The sequence below is a fragment of the Balaenoptera borealis genome (genome assembly GCF_965194805.1).
Source record: "Balaenoptera borealis genome assembly, chromosome: 3".
Taxonomy (NCBI): domain Eukaryota; kingdom Metazoa; phylum Chordata; class Mammalia; order Artiodactyla; family Balaenopteridae; genus Balaenoptera; species Balaenoptera borealis.
This window is the reverse complement of record NC_138866.1, coordinates 76,217,132-76,233,615: the sequence shown is the minus strand read 5'-3', so window position 1 is coordinate 76,233,615 and position 16,484 is coordinate 76,217,132. Positions and strand designations below refer to the sequence as shown.

The window sequence follows — 16,484 nt, the reverse complement described above, 5'->3', positions numbered from 1 at the left end:
AGCTACACCCAGCCTCCCTTCACTACTTTTAGTTGTAATAGGAAAAGCATAAAGCTGCTAACAAAAAATAAATGTGAATATTTCCAAAATATTCTAATGCCATGCTTAAACACAAAATCCACGATTTGGTCACATAACAAATATCGATTGAGAGCCTATACTATGCCAGGCACTGTTTGATGTGCATGGAACATTCCCTGCCCTCCTGGAGCTGACATTCTACTGTAGGAGTCAAACAACCAACAAATAAATAGATAGACAAAGTTTGAATAAATATATGCATAAAACACTGTGCTTTCAGGTAGTGACAAATAAAACCCTACAAATAGAAAGTAGGGTAATGGTTTGGAGAATGATGAGGGCACTATTTTATATAGAATCATCAGTGAAACATCTTCAGAGAGAACATTTAAGCAGAGAACCAGATAAATGAGGGAGTAGGCCATGCTGGGATCTGGGGTAGAAAGGCAGAACATTCCAGGTCCTCAGGAGAGGACAATCCTGCCACATTCAAAAATCAGAAGTAAAGCCAGTATCCTGGCTATACTGCATTGAACTTGGAGGAAAGAGTGAAGGAATGAGGCCTAAGAGGCTCACAGGAGTCAGATTATGAAGAGCATTATAGGGCAGGGTAAGGAATTCGGATTTTATTCTAAATGTGATGGGAAGGCAGATCCATAAAGACATGAAAAGCGCAAGGTTTAATCTGACCAGCTCTCAGTCCTAACCAGAAAAATTACTTTCAAACTCAGAGCTAAATCTAACATTCAAATCCACTTCATGGTCAGTCTTCACAGATCAAGAAGCCAATACAAAGTCAAATCACAAAGTTAAAGATGAATAAAGCATAATTAACTCACCCCCCAAAAACACATTATTTATATTTCATAAGTAATATTCTCAAATGCCAAATTATTCCTTTTCTACTAAAAAACAAAACTGACATCATGGCTTTTAGATAATAACAATATATCAATATTGGCTCGTTAATTGTAACAAATGTTCCATGCTAATGTGAGATGTTAATAACAGGGGAAAAACTGGGTATGGGATCTATGGGGACTCTCTATACTAGTCTCTCAATTTCTCTGTAAATCTAAACGCTTCTAAAAAGTCTATAAAGTCTATTTTAAAACTATATATATAGATATAGTTATATAGTTATCCAGAGGTAATACATAGTTATATAGAGATATATAAAACCTCCATATATTGATATATATATAAAATCTCAGACCAGGATATGTGCTCTGAAACCACATACCAACAAAAGCGATCACCTTATCCTACTGCTATGAGTTATTTCAGTTGATACAACAATGAAACTGAAAATGAGCTTCAAATCAACTAAGCAATTAAGATTGCAGATCCTTTACTTTTTGTGAACAAGCACTAATCCATACTCTACCTACCTCTTAAGTATACGGACATGTTTAGAAAATATGTTAGGTATGCTTACCTCTTTAAATAAGTTCACGATAGCAATAGCAAATAATTACTATTATGGGGGAAACGGAGCCGGTAATAAGAATAAGGCAAACACTAGGCAGATTTTTAAGTCGAACAAAAGGGCAAATGTTATATCCCAGAGCCTAAAATACTCCAGAAGTCTCAGAAACAATGGCCCAGATGTAGGCTAAGTACAGGTGTGACAAACCTTATTTAGCTCAAACACTTGGGGGATGCGGGGGTTATGTGAATATTTTAGGGGGGGGAAAAAACAAATATGTTTATTATCGACCGCAGAACAGACGAGCTTTGTTTCTCAAAAGAGGACATAGGTTTAAACAGTTGAGAAATACAGACCATGACTCTTCCAAGAAAAGACAGGCTGAAAGACAAGAACTCCAATAATTTTCCAAGCAAAGTTTTCTTTTACTTTATTAAATATATCACTTTCTGCCTGTGATAGGCAGAATAATGGTTCCCCAAAGATGCCCACGTCCTAATCCCCTGAATCTGTGAATATGTTAGGGTACACTGCAAAAGGGAATTAAGGTTGCTAATTAGCTGACTTTTAAAGCAGGGAGACTGCCCTGGATTATACAGATGGGCCCAATGTAATCACAAGAATCCTTAAAAGTGGAAGAGGGAGGCAGAAAAAAGGAGAGAAAGGAAAAGAGATGTGACCACAGAAGTAAAGTGAGACAGACCCTATGTTGCTAGCTTCGAAAACAGAGGAAGAAGCCAAGAGCCAACGAACGTTGGCAGCCTCTAGAAACTGGAAACATTGTCCCTGGAGCCTCCAGAAAGGAATGCAGCCCTGCAGACACCTTGATTTTAGCCCAGTGAAACCCAGGTTGGGATTCCAGAACCATAAGATAATCAATTTGTATTGTCTTAAACCACTAAGTTTTTGGCAAGTTGTTACAGCAACAATAAAAACACAAACACGCTTCCTCTAAAAAGAACTCTCCTGCTTCAAGGAGAGAGCCCTTTTTAACCCAGTATCAGGGGGCGTCTTTACCACAGATGAGTCTTTACCACAGATGAGTGAAAGGGGGGAAAAAATGTGTCATTCGCACGTGAAGTAAACAATCACAAATAAGAGAATCCAAAGATCAGTAACTAAAAGAATTGATATATGTAAGCTACAACAAAAAGCAGACTGGCGGGCTTCCCTGGTGGCGCAGTGGTTGAGAATCTGCCTGCCAATGCAGGGGACACGGGTTCGAGCCCTGGTCTGGGAAGATCCCACATGCCACGGAGCAACTGGGCCCGTGAGCCACAATTACTGAGCCTGCGCGTCTGGAGCCTGTGCTCCGCAACAAGAGAGGCCCGCGCACCGCGATGAAGAGTGGTCCCCACTTGCCGCAACTAGAGAAAGCCCTCACACAGAAACGAAGACTCGACACAGTCATAAATAAATAAATAAAAGAACGTGAATTCCGTTAAAAAAAAAAGCAAACTGGGCTATTCATTTCAGTAACAGTCAAGTGGTCTTAGTTTGCATTCAATTTCCAATCAGTTTCTCAATCTATTTCATCTGAAGTCTTCACATTACCCACTATAAAAAATACCTATTTATTTATGGTTAGGAAGTTAGCCATCTGTATTAGCCATACAGACTGCCCAAACAAATTACCACAGACTGTGTGGCTTAAACAACAGAGATTTATTTCTCACAGTTCTGAAGGCTAGAAAGTCCAAGATCAAGGTGCCAGCAGACGATGTCTAGTGAGGACCGGCTATCTAACTTGTAGATGGCTGCCTTCTCACTGTATCCTCACACGTCAAGGAGAGAGGGCTCTGGTCTCTCTGCCTGTCCTGACAAGAGCACCAGCTCTATCAGATTAGGGCCCCGCCCTTATGACCTCACTTAAGGTTTATCCCCTCCTTACAAGCCCTATCTCCAAATACAGTCACCTGGGAATTAAGGCCTCAACATGTGAATTTGGGGGGAAACAGAAACATTCACTTCATAACATCATCAGTAATCATTATTTAGGTCAGAAAACAAAAAAGGAAGATATGTTGCCCAGAGAATATTCATTAGGGAAAACTATTAAGTCATATAAATTACCATAAACAAAAAGGACAAAACTGGGAGTATAAAGCACTTCCAAATAGCATATTAATATACAACTTATATGAGTATGTTACTGAATATATACGTGTAGATACAGAGAGGGGCACATGCCAGTTGTAGGTGTGGATAGAACATATACGGTCAGCTCCTGCACTAAAAAAGAAAGGTGCCCCTTTAATTTGTTCTTTTAAAATAAATGTGTATTTAAAGATATACCAGCTTTGGTAGTGGAGAAGTACAATGGCTGGGGCACCCAAAGTCACTATATATATAAACTGCAAATATCAACGCAGTTTCTGCAATCCAGAAAATGAAGGAAGTAGCATAAACAAAAGTCCATATATCAGAAGAGACTCAACGCAAAATAAAGAACAACTCCCTAAGTTTGCTGTTTATGCCACAAAATTTATTCTGTAAGTTCTACCTTAACTCTAAGCCATTAATGCTCAAAAATCAATGAAACTATATTGAAATTTCACAAATACGATAATACATACCAGATCTCGAGTTTATACTGCAAAAGTCTGTTTCAGGCAACATTTTCATCTAGAAATACCTACGTTAAGGATAAAATATTAAGCAGCCTATTAAGCTCACACATTTGCTAATTATCCTTGCCTCAATTACCCTTGGCCATGACATACACACCAACAATCAGAGATAAAGCCCACACACCCAAGAGATAAGAAACCCCTTCATTAAAGAAGATTTTCTCCTACAACTTGTCTCTCTGATTCCCACTCTTTTTTCCTCTATGGGTAAGACTGTATGAGTCTAACAAAACAAGGGGAGGAGCAACACAAAAGAGAATCATGAGTGTACATCATTTCTCAGATTTCCAGTCTGGTTTGAAATAATATCAACAATCTAGGAAATAGTCAAAATTGAGGAGTAAAGATTTATAATCGCAGTGAAGAATTTGTTGCTGTTGCTGTTGTTTTAATCTACTCAGCTAAGGTTTGAACCCACTCGGGTTTGCATGCATTCCATGGTTGTTCAATCAATGACTAAGTATGAAATGAATGTTACTCCCATTTGGAAAAATGTTTGACTGCTTACCCCACCTGCTGTTCAAGGCTAAAACTGTACTTTGGCTGCTGGTTTCACGTCAGCTGCGAGCAGACACACATTCTGTGCAGCAGGTGATGCCTGGGAGTGGCCTGGAATTTTCTTTTCACTCCTGTTTTGGAGCCGGACAAGGGTACTGGAGTTCATACATCTAGTTCAACCTGCATTTGACAGATGGCTCAGTTGTCCTTTATTTGATTAGGCCAAAGAGCACTTATACATTTGCTTTTATCTCTACTATTCACTTCTTATTTAAAAAAAAAAATCCTTTAACTTTTGTAAAGAGAAATGAAGCATCACCATTTCAGTCACTTTTAAGCAGTCTGCACTTCCAGAATGTGGACTTACAGAGCAAATCAGAATCTAACACGATTTTTTTTTAAGCTACAGGATGATTTGATTATAAACTATAATGATGACATTATAAAACTCAGTGGTCTCTTAAAAGTTTTTCACACTTAAATGTTTTATAAGTGAGAGAGAGAATGAGAATGAATCAATACTTGTTTGCTATAGAGGTCCCAATTTTAGAAAAAGAAACTGAGAAGGGAAGGTTAAGTGGGATGCTAAAAGTTTCCCAGTCTTTTTAATACCACATATCACAGCAGCCCACTTAGAACCCCTTATGTTTAAGGAACTAGAAACTGAGGGATAGAAGCATGGCTTTTTACAGCCTAGGGAGAACAGTGTGGTGAAGCCACACACGTAGACCTAGGATACTGGGCGGAAACCTCCATTTCTGTGTCATTTGGTGAAAATCTTAAATTCCCATCTCCACATTTTACTACCCCACATTTGCTATCTCTAAGAGCAATGACATACATATTGAATAAACTAAAAAAAACTTAAGTCAACAGATCTAAGGGATAAACTACAATTCAATATCGCCTAACCATTTGCTATATTAGAAAAGATATATATGCTTGATAGGAAAGCATGAAAAGTACATAACCCTTCTAGGAGGGGGAAAAAAAAACAATTCACAATTCATTGTTTTGTTCATTCATAAACAAAAAAACTTGTCTCATCCTAGAAGTTAGAAACCTCAGGTATTCATTCCACCACCAACTACCTCGCTATATCCTTTGAAAGGCCTAAATCCACCCAACCACTAATTTCTTCATCTATAAAACTACACTTAGGGCTTCCCTGGTGGCACAGTGGTTGAGAATCCGCCTGCCAATGCAGGGGACACGGGTTCGATCCCAGGTCAGGGAAGATCCCACATGCTGCGGAGCAACTAAGCCCGTGAACCACAACTACTGAGCCTGAGCTCTAGACCCCCATGTGCCGCAACTACTGAGCCTGCATGCTGCAACTACTGAAGCCCGCATGCCTAGAGCCCATGCTCTGCAACAAGAGAAGCCACCACAATGAGAAGCCCACACACTGCAACGAAGAGTAGCACCCGCTCGCCACTAGAGAAAGCCCGCATGCAGAAACGAAGACTCAGTGCCAAAAATAAAATTAATTAATTTTTTTTTTTTAAACTACACTTAACACTGCCAGCCTCCTTCACAGGGAGGTTCTGATCATTTAAATGTAAGGATGGCTTTCAGGGCCTACGAAGAAGCAGTTCTAGGTAATTGAACTTAATGTTTAATTTGTTTCTTTACTCATATGAGTAACGCATGTTCATGGCAACAAAATAAAAATTCAATAGTACAGAAAGATAGAAAGGAAAATCCTCCTTTTCTCCTATTCTCATTCCCCAAAGGTAACCACTACATATGTTTCTTATACAGCTTTCCATTGTATGCCTATGTATGAATATCTTTTTTACACAAATGTAATACTATCCTTAGTTTTCTGAAGTAACTCTTTCCCTTGATATTAGACATTTTCCATATCTACCCCATTCTTTAATAGCTACATGGTATCCCTCTGCATAGACATACCATGAGTTACTTAACCAGTCCCCCTTAACAGACATTTAGGAAGTTGTTTCTAGATTTTCCTTATTTTAAAGTGTTGCAAAGAACAATCATCTACTTACATTTGCTAACTGTTCAGACATATTTGTAAGATAAATTGCTAACATGGGATTGCTGGGTCACGGGCTAAACCCTGATGTCAAATGATTTCATTAATGAGTTGTATCAACTCCCACCAAGAGAAGAGTATCTAAGTGTTGAATATGATCAACACTTTTTCTAAAAACATAGTTTTAAAGGTTCTTTCTGTATATGCTTTCATTAGGAAGTTTATCTGCAAGGAAATTAACATAGTTTTTTTTGTTTTTTGTTTTGGGATGCGTTGGGTCTTCGTTGCTGCGTGCGGGCTTTCTCTAGTTGCGGCGAGCGGGGGCTACCCTTTGTTGTGGTGCACGAGCTTCTCATTGCGGTGGCGTCTCTTGTTGCAGAGCATGGGATCTAGGTGCGCGGGCTTCAGTAGTTGTGGCATGTGGGCTCAGTAGTTGTGGCGCACGGGCTTAGTTGCTCCACAGCATGTGGGATCTTCCTGGACCAGGGATTGAACCCATGTCCCCTGCAATGGCAGGCGAATTCTTAACCACTGCACCACCAGGGAAGTCCCTAACATAGATTTTTAAATATTTGTAAGCAACCTAATTTATGTTTCCACCATCTCTATGAAGCAAATAAAGAACCTAGAATTTCTACTTGGCAAAAGAAACAAAAGTAACAATAATAATAAAATTAAGGCACAAGAAATGCTCTGTCCTGACCTAATTTTACAGCATAAAGAAACACTACTAAAAAGCTAGTTACTTTAATTATTCCCTGCTAGGGAAAAAAAAATTTTTTTTTCTCCAATCCCGTTATTCTATACATAGAACTAACACAGCACATTTTTATAAATAAATTCTAGTTTAAATTTAACAAACATGTACTCTTGTCAATTCATTAGTAACAGATTAGGAAACAGTTAAGAAAAAACAGAAAACTAAACACTAAAATTTCTTATGGACTCTAACATTTCAAATATAATTTAAAATATACAGAACCATATAAATCAGACAGCTTTAAAAAAAAACTTTTCTATTTAATAATTGACCAAAAAAATGGCAAAGATAAAAGTGGCAAGGACTCCAAAGTATAGACGAAATAAGAATCGTTTGAACAATACATACAACAAATGAGTTTAAAACATAAATAGAAAAAAAAATAGTGAAAAGGGGCGCTATACATATAAGACCTCTGGATACTATAATTCCTGTTTTATTCTCACAGTCTAAAAAATCTGTGGTTTGCATTACACTGGAAAGTTTAAAAGATTTAGAACAAGGAAAATATAAAATCCAATGTGATTTAAAGCTCTTGTGTAGATCTGGCCCTTGGGAGAGCAATAACTTTTTAGTTACTGAGCTCTCAACCACCAAAGGAAGGGTACTTCAAATAGCGTAACAAAGGCAAATGAAACATAAAGGGTTCCCCTGACCTGAATTCCCAAAACGGCACTGTCTAAAAACACACTCTCTAGCTTGCCCCATTTACCTTCTATTGATAAATCCTATCACTCCTCTGAACACCACAGTGCTATGTCATGTACAGGCCTTCAAGTAGCTTACAATTAATGAAGGAGACATACAAGTAAATAACTGACTATAATAAAATGAAGACGAAAAATAAGTGCTCTATTTACAAAGTACCACAATGCTAACTGAGGAAAACTGGAAGCTTCACTAAAGGTGGCAATCGAACTAGCATGTGAAGATGAATAAGATTTTGAAAACCAGAGAGTGGGAGAAATGTAATGTATCAGTCAAAGTTTGGGTTGCAAACTACAGAAATCAATTCTGGCAAACTTGGTCAGCAAAGAATTCAACCAGTTATATTACAACCCCTATGGAATACGATTTGACAGTTTCTTAGAAAACTCAACATATGGACTTCCCTGGTGGCGCAGTGGTTAAGAATCCGCCTGCCAATGCACGGGACACGGGTTCGAGCCCTGGTCCGGGAAGATCCCACACGCCACGCAGCAACTAAGCCCGTACGCCACACACAACTACTGAGCCTGCGCTCTAGAGCCCGCGAGCCACAACTACGGAGCCCACGTGCCACAACTACTGAAGCCTGCGTGCCTAGAGCTCGTGCTCCGCAACAAGAGAAGACACCGCAATGAGAAGCCTGCGCACCGCAACGAAGAGTAGCCCCCACTCGCCACAACTAGAGAAAGCCTGTGGGCAGCAACGAAGACCCAACGCAGCCAAAAATAAATAAATTAATTAATTAATTAAAAAAAAACTGAACATATATCTACCCTATGATCCAGCATACTCCTAGGTATTTACCCGAGAAAAATGAAAACATGTGACCACAAAAAGACTGGTATGTAAATGTTCATAGAAATTTTATTCATAATAGCCCACAACTGAAACTAAAACAAATGTCTGTGAACAGAATCAATAAACAATTGTGCTATATTCATATGACAGGACACCAGTCAGCAAAGAAAAGGAATAAACTACATGCAGCAACATAGGTGAATCTCAAATCATTACACTGTATGAAAAGAAGCCAAGCATAAAGAGTATATACTGTGTAATTACATTTGTATCATGAGGATAGCAGTCAAACCATGGTTCCCTGGGGAGCAGGGGAGAGAGAGGAAAAGGCCTTTCTGGAGTGATGGTAATGTATCCTATCAGCGATTTTCAATATGCTCGCTCTGAACCAGCAGCACCTGGGGATTGTTGGAAATGTAAGTTCAAGTCCCCAGCCCAGACCTACTGAATCTGAAATTCTAGGGGTGGGTGCAGCAATCTATGCTTTAACAAGCCATCCAGGTGTTTCTGATGCTCCCTAAAGGTTGAGAGCCACTCTTCTACATCTTGTGGGCGAGGGTGATTACACAGGTGTATTCAATTGTCAAAGCTCATCTAAACGTTCCCTTACGATATGAGCATTTTGTAAGCAAGTGACAACTCGATTTTTAGAATTTGGATATATTTCTTTAAATATTATCTTTAACCCAAATCTATCTCCTCCTCCTGTTTTCTGCATCTTGATACATGGCAAAAGAATCCATCTGGAAGCTTGAATGAGAAACCTCCCTTTTCCACTCCTTCCCCCCTCCTTTGCTCTATGCACCTCTGAAATGGCCCTCCCTCTTCAATTCTTACCCTCCATTTCTAGTATTTCTAATCCCACACCCTAGTTCAACAGACACTCTCATTTTTTTTTAACCTGGTCTAGCAGAACAGCCTACCTCTGTCCTTGTCTGATTCAGGCTCTAAATTGTCAGAACCATTTCTCTATGTCAGCTCAGTGTTTTCCTGCTGCTTTTCTAAAGACCATGGCTCCAATCTGTCTAAAGCACAAAGTCTACACCAAAAACCTTTGACAACCTGGTCACAGCCCAACATATCCAGTCTCATCCCGAGCCACTGGCCCCCTTGGACCTTACACTGCACCAACATTGCCAGTCAAGATTCTCCTAATATGCCAGCCATGCTCTTGCCTCCAAATCCTTCATTCAAGGTGCTTCTCATCTCTAAAATGCCATCTCTCCCACTTCCCTGCCTGGTGTAATCCTAGCTGCCCATTAAAATCCAGCTAAAATATCACCACTTTCAAAGTTCCTTATCATCATACCCCAGGCAGAATTAATTGCTTCCTTTTCTGTGCTTAGATTTTCCTACTTCAGAGAATGTGTATCTATCTATGCCTCACTCTTTTTTACATGCACATTTCAGACTTCAAGTCAGTAGGTCTAGGTAATCTCTATCACTCTACCACTTAATGACCTTTCAATGGGTCTCTATTACCTACTAGACAAATTGTAAATTCCTTAGCAGAAAGTCCAGTACAAGTCTGTCTTCAGGTCCCTTAATATCTCTCTGACCCACGTCTCACACTGTTAGCGACGCGACAGCCCTCAAAGCACCACGCTCTCCTGAGTTTCCAGACGTTTCCCTGGGCTTCTGCCTCTGCCGCGCACATCCTCCCTCCCCCCCATCACTTCCTCTTTCCCGATCTCCTCCTCTCATGCTCTCTAGTGAGAGGGCAGTGCTAGGAGTCAAACTACAACAAACCAGTAACAGGTCATCAGGTCTAAGAACTAGGAATAGGCAACAAGGAAGATCAGAAGCCAAGGAAACTTGAGTCAAGGCAAGAAGGAAGAAGAGGCTGAGCTGACCTCTCCCAGCAAATGCTGGAGACATGCGTAAAGCCTGGTGTCCACCTTTGAGAAGCTCTTTTAGTGGAGATTGAACAGACATATAAACAAGTGCCTACAATGCAGTGTATGACAAAAGAATGCTGTTATACGAAAAAGGACACACATCAAACATAGACACACAGTTAGATAAATTAAAGCCATGTCATTGTGAGATTTAACCAAAGATCAAGGAGATCACTAAGCACAAACACTGCTGAACTCCAACACCATCACTGCTGTAATGTATTAACTAGTAAATCCCTGTTGAATTATTTGCCCTCAGGCAAGTCATTTAACCCTTCAGAGCCTCAATTTCCTCACTGTAAGATAAGAGAACTTGATCAGATATGGAGGGTTCTTTGAGCAGTAAAATACTCACAAACAAAAGCAGAATCCTAGGCACTGAATATATGGACTTTGTCAACATGAGGGGAGAGGAGAATGACTCTTGGGTACTCAACTAGATAAGAAAATAAAACCAATGGATGGGATTTTATATTCACGTCGGTGAATATGACATTGAATTTTAAAACCCTGAAAACTGCAGCTTATAATGGGATCTGCTGACACAACCTCAACCATACTAGCAAATGCACTCCCATAATCAGGTTGTTATGGCAACTAGAATACTTGGGTTAAAAAGAGGAAGAGAGTGTATGTGTGTGTGTCTCAGATTGTTGCCACTCCTATTATTTTAAATGTTTTATACATATTATCTCAAACTAATTCTCCACTTAGCACACAACAAGCCTCTTGTTAATGTTTTGCGATAAACAAGAAGAATAAAATGAGCTTCTTAAAACTGATTTCTTCCGGAGGGGTTCAAAGAGCACCGAGCCAATGCCTACCCCCGACACCCCTCCTCTAGAAAACCTCCCTAATCTCTCCAGGTAACACTGTTTCCTCCTGCGTGTAAGCCCCGTGTTATTGACTATTCTGTAGCCACTTTAGTAGCTGTCACACTAAGGACAGCATTGTTCGTTGTATGCTTGTCTCCCTCACTCCATGTCAGCTGCCTGGGAACAGTTTATCCTTAGTCACCCTTGCACAATGATCCAGATATTTTAGGCGCTAAACTGTTCAACTGAGGACTAAAGTATCAATCCTATCAAATAATAAATATGAAATCTCTACAGAACAACATATTTTACTTTATCAAACCTATTTCTTATAAAACATTTCTCTTATTATTCATGAGAATTTCTCCTGTGAGAGAAAGTTGAGAAGGAAATGGTACGTCTCATGGAAAGAATTATAGGCTGGGATTCTGATCTTGAGGTTCCACTGTTCTCATGTATCTACTGTTAACCAGTTGCAAGCAAGATCTGCATCCTTGGGTAAATGCCAACCTCTCAGATGCTCAGCATTCTTATCTAGAAAATGAGGTGTCTGGACCATCTGAGGAGAGCCCTTTCTGCCTATGAGCCAGTGCGACCAAGAAACCAAAAAAACGTTAAAGAAATCTGGACATGTCGAAAACCATTCATAGAAGAATTTTCTTTAATTATTCTCAACCAGGTAGGGGTGGGAGTGGAAATATGCATGGACATATTTTCTCCTAGAGTGACTTTTTCAAACCATACCCCATACACAGAGATTAATTTATCCACTCCTTTCCTACCTCCCTGGGATACCTGCATGGAGAGAAGTTATGAGGAGTATGTGTTACATGTAAATAGTGGAGACAAGAGAAAACACAGGGAAGCTGAAACCATCATTTAAAACAGAGAAAAAGGCCTATTACAAAGATTACATATAAGAGTATGTTGACCCCTGCCTATAAAGACTGTATTCTTTCACATGCCCCAAGTAACTAAGAAGGTAACCCTTACCAGATCCACAGCCCAGCTTGTTCAGTATTTTCTCTAGTGATCTTCCCCCTCCCAAAGCTCCTCCTCAGGGAGCTTCCCCAGTTTCAGCAAATGGCATCTCCATCCACAGTTACTCAAGCCAGACTATTGAGAGTCATTCTCAACACTCACATCTCCATCACTTCACTCTCCATCACTCCCCAATTCATCAGCAACTTCTATCTTTCAGACTTGCAAAATAGTCCTTTAATCTGTCCACGTCTTTCCTTTTCCACTGTTATTACCTTAGTCTAAGGAACTGTTATGGACTGAGTGTTTGTGTGCCCCCAAATCCATATGTTGAATCCCTAATCCCCAATGTGATGATACTAGGAGGTGGGGTCTTTGGGGGGTAACTAGGTTCAGATGAGGTCAGAAGAGTAGTGCTCCCATGATGGGATTAGTGCCCTTATAAGAAGACGAAGGGACAACAGAGCATCCTTTCTTGGCTGTGTGAGGATACCGAAAGAAGGGAGCCATCTGCAAGGCAGGAAGAAGGCCCTCACCAGAACCTGACCATGCTGGTGCTCTGAACTTGGACTTTCCAGCCTCTGGGACAGTGAGAAACAAATGCCTGTTGATTAAGACACCAGTCTATGCACAGAAACAACCAAAATGTCCACTGAATGGATCTGAATGGATAAAGAATGGATGTCCACTGAATGGATCTGAATGGATCTGAATGGATCAAGAAGATTGTATATACACAATGGAATACTACTCAGCCATAAAAAAGAATGAAATAATGCCATTTGCAGCAACATGGATGGATTTATCATACTAAGTGAAGTAAGTCAGACAGAGAAAGACAAATACCATATGCTATCACTTATATGTGGAATCTAAAATATGACACAAATGAACCTATCTACAAAACAGAAACAAACTCACAGACACAGACAACAGCCTCGTGGTTGCCAAGGGGGACAGAGGGTGGGGAGGCGTGGATCGAAAGTTTGGGATTAGCAGATGCAAACTACAATATATAGAATAGATAAACAGCAAGGTCCTACTGTATAGCACAGGGAACTATATTCAATATCTTGTGATAAACCATAATGGAAAAGAATTTTTAAAAGAATGTATGTGTATAACTGAATCACTTTGCTATGCAGCAGAAATCAACACAACACTGTAAATCAACTATACTTCAATTTTTAAAAATACATACTAGTGAATTACAGAAGATTTATTAAACTTGGATGAAGCATTTCTAATAAATTCTTTACTTAATTTTTAAAAAGACACCAGTCTATGGTATTTTGTTACAGCAGCCTAAGCTAAGATAGGAACCATCATACTTTGCCTAGGTCATCACAATCATCTCCTTACTAGGCTACCAATCTCTTAATTTCTTACGATGCCACACAGGACTCAGATCTTTTAAAAGCATGGCAAGGGGACTTCCCTGGTGGCGCAGTGGATAGGAGTCTGCGCTCCCAATGCAGGGGGCCCGGGTTCAACCGCTGGTCAGGGAACTAGATCCCACGTGCATCCCGCAACTAAGAGTTCGCAGGCTGCAAGTAAGGAGCTGGTGAGCCGCAACTAAGGAGCCTGCCTGTCTCAACTAAGGAGCCAGTGAGCCACAACCAAGGAGCCTGCCTGCCGCAACTAAGACCTGGTTCAACCAAATAAATAAATAAATAAAAATAAAATTAAAACATGGCAAATCATGGAATGATTGAAACCTTCCTATAACTCCCCCCTTATCTTATGGCCTATCATTACATAGTTATTATCAATATTATTTTTACTTACTCATGCCCACACTAAACTAAAATGCATCTACCACTTCCCACTCATAGAGCTCTAGTCTAGAATTTATCCCTAACAGATTTATATACTACTACCTAATCTTGGGGCTTTCCTCCTATCCTCTGTCTTTCAAATAATCTATAAAAATGTTAAATGAAAACTGTCTCAACTCCTAGACAATCCCCAAAGCTCCTCCATTCCAAGAACTGACGTCTATTCCTACAGTTCTCTTGCTGGCTCAGACAACTGGGCTATCCACTTAAAGGTCCCCAAGGTTACTTAAATGTTTAGCTATTTACTAAGCTTTTTAAAATAGATTTTAAGGCATATACTTTGTCAAAATATATATTTTTAATCTAAAATATAACCCCCGCTTCTATTCATTCATATAGTTATTTATTTCTGAAAGCAAGCTACCTTTGCTTCAATAACTGCTCACCTAAGTATTCAAGGATTCTACACTTTTAAAAATAGATCTACCGGGCTTCCCTGGTGGCACAGTGCTTAAGAATCCGCATGCCAATGCAGGGGACACGGGTTCAAGCCCTGGTCCGGGAAGATCCCATGTGCTGCGGAGCAACTAAGCCCATGCACCACAACTACTGAGCCCGCGTACCACAACTACTGAAGCCCGCGTGCCTAGAGCCCAGGTTCTGCAACAAGAGAAGCCACCACAATGAGAAGCCCGCACACCGCAACGAAGAGTAGCCCCCGCTCGCCGCAACTAAAGAAAGCCTGCGCGCAGCAACGAAGACCCAATGCAGCCAAAAATAAATAAATAGATAAATAAATAAAAATAAATAAAGTGGCTGCACAATTCTATCTATATAAAAAACAAAAACAAAAAACAGATCTACCAAAACAAACGTATGGTTACCAAGGGGGAAAGGTGGGGGGAGGGATAAATTGAGAGATTGGGACTGACATATACACACTACTGATATAAAATAGGTAACTAATAAGAACCTACTGTATAGCACAGGGAACTCTACTCAATACTCTGTAATGACCTACATGGGAAAAGAATCTAGAAAAAGAGTGGATATATGTATACGTATAACTGATTCACTTTGCTGTACAGCAGAAAGTAATGCAACATTGTAAATCAACTATACTCCAATAAAAACTAATTTTAAATAAATACATAAATCAATAAATATCTACCCTCCAGAAAGTTACTAATCTATAATTTTCAGAATTCCCTCTGGAACTTTTGTTACAGATGGAAGCCTAACAAATTGCCAGGTTTTCTATACCATCACTGTTTATGTAGAAATGTTTAGTGCTTTCCCAATTTCACCCTTAATTTCTTTTAAAACACACAATTGCCATTTACTTCAAAATATTTATCCACACAAAAACTCCTATGAAATAGTGTAATCATTAAGCTGATAATGACCGAATCAAAATTTTGGCCTTCCTACTCTGGAATGGATAGCACTAAAGATAACAATTCCAGTTAAACGGCCCGTCTGAAAAAGAACATTAAAACTTACTGTGTAGGGCTTCCCTGGTGGCGCAGTGGTTGAGAATCTGCCTGCCAATGCAGGGGACACGGGTTCGAGCCCTGGTCTGGGAGGATCCCACATGCCGTGGAGCGACTAGGCCCGTGAGCCACAATTGCTGAGCCTGCGCGTCTGGAGCCTGTGCTCCGCACCAAGAGAGGCCACGATAGTGAGAGGCCCGCGCACCGCGATGAAGAGTGGCCCCCACTTGCCGCAACTAGAGAAAGCCCTCGCACAGAAACGAAGACCCAACACAGCCATAAATAAAATAAAGAAATAAAAAGAATAAAAGAATAAACAGGAGCTGTTGTTTAAAAAAAAAAAAACTTACTGTGTAAAATGCGTGGTTAGACTAAATTATCTCTGAAGTTCTTCCAGCACTAAAACTAAATTCCATAATCATAACTGCTGACATTTATTGAGCATTTGCCATCTATGTGGGGCACTGTGCTGGGTACTCTTCATGGATCACTCAGAATAAGTCTATAAGCATGTTACTAGGAGACCACTCCTAACATAGAGAAATGCAAACGGGACACAGATGCTTTCTAAAAACATGTCTCTAGTATAAAGCAAAATGGAAATGGAAGATCCCAAATTGTGGGGATTACCTTGTTCCCTGGGATTGGGAGAGGCTGACTCTTGTATGAAGTG

At 39.9% G+C, this 16,484-nt stretch overlaps 1 pseudogene across 1 annotated transcript in view; it reads right to left on the bottom strand.

Moving 5' to 3' along the window:
• Window positions 1-16,484, bottom strand: part of LOC309625860 (serine/arginine-rich splicing factor 3 pseudogene) — a 239,821-nt pseudogene that overhangs the window by 202,912 nt on the left and 20,425 nt on the right. The window lies entirely within an intron of this gene.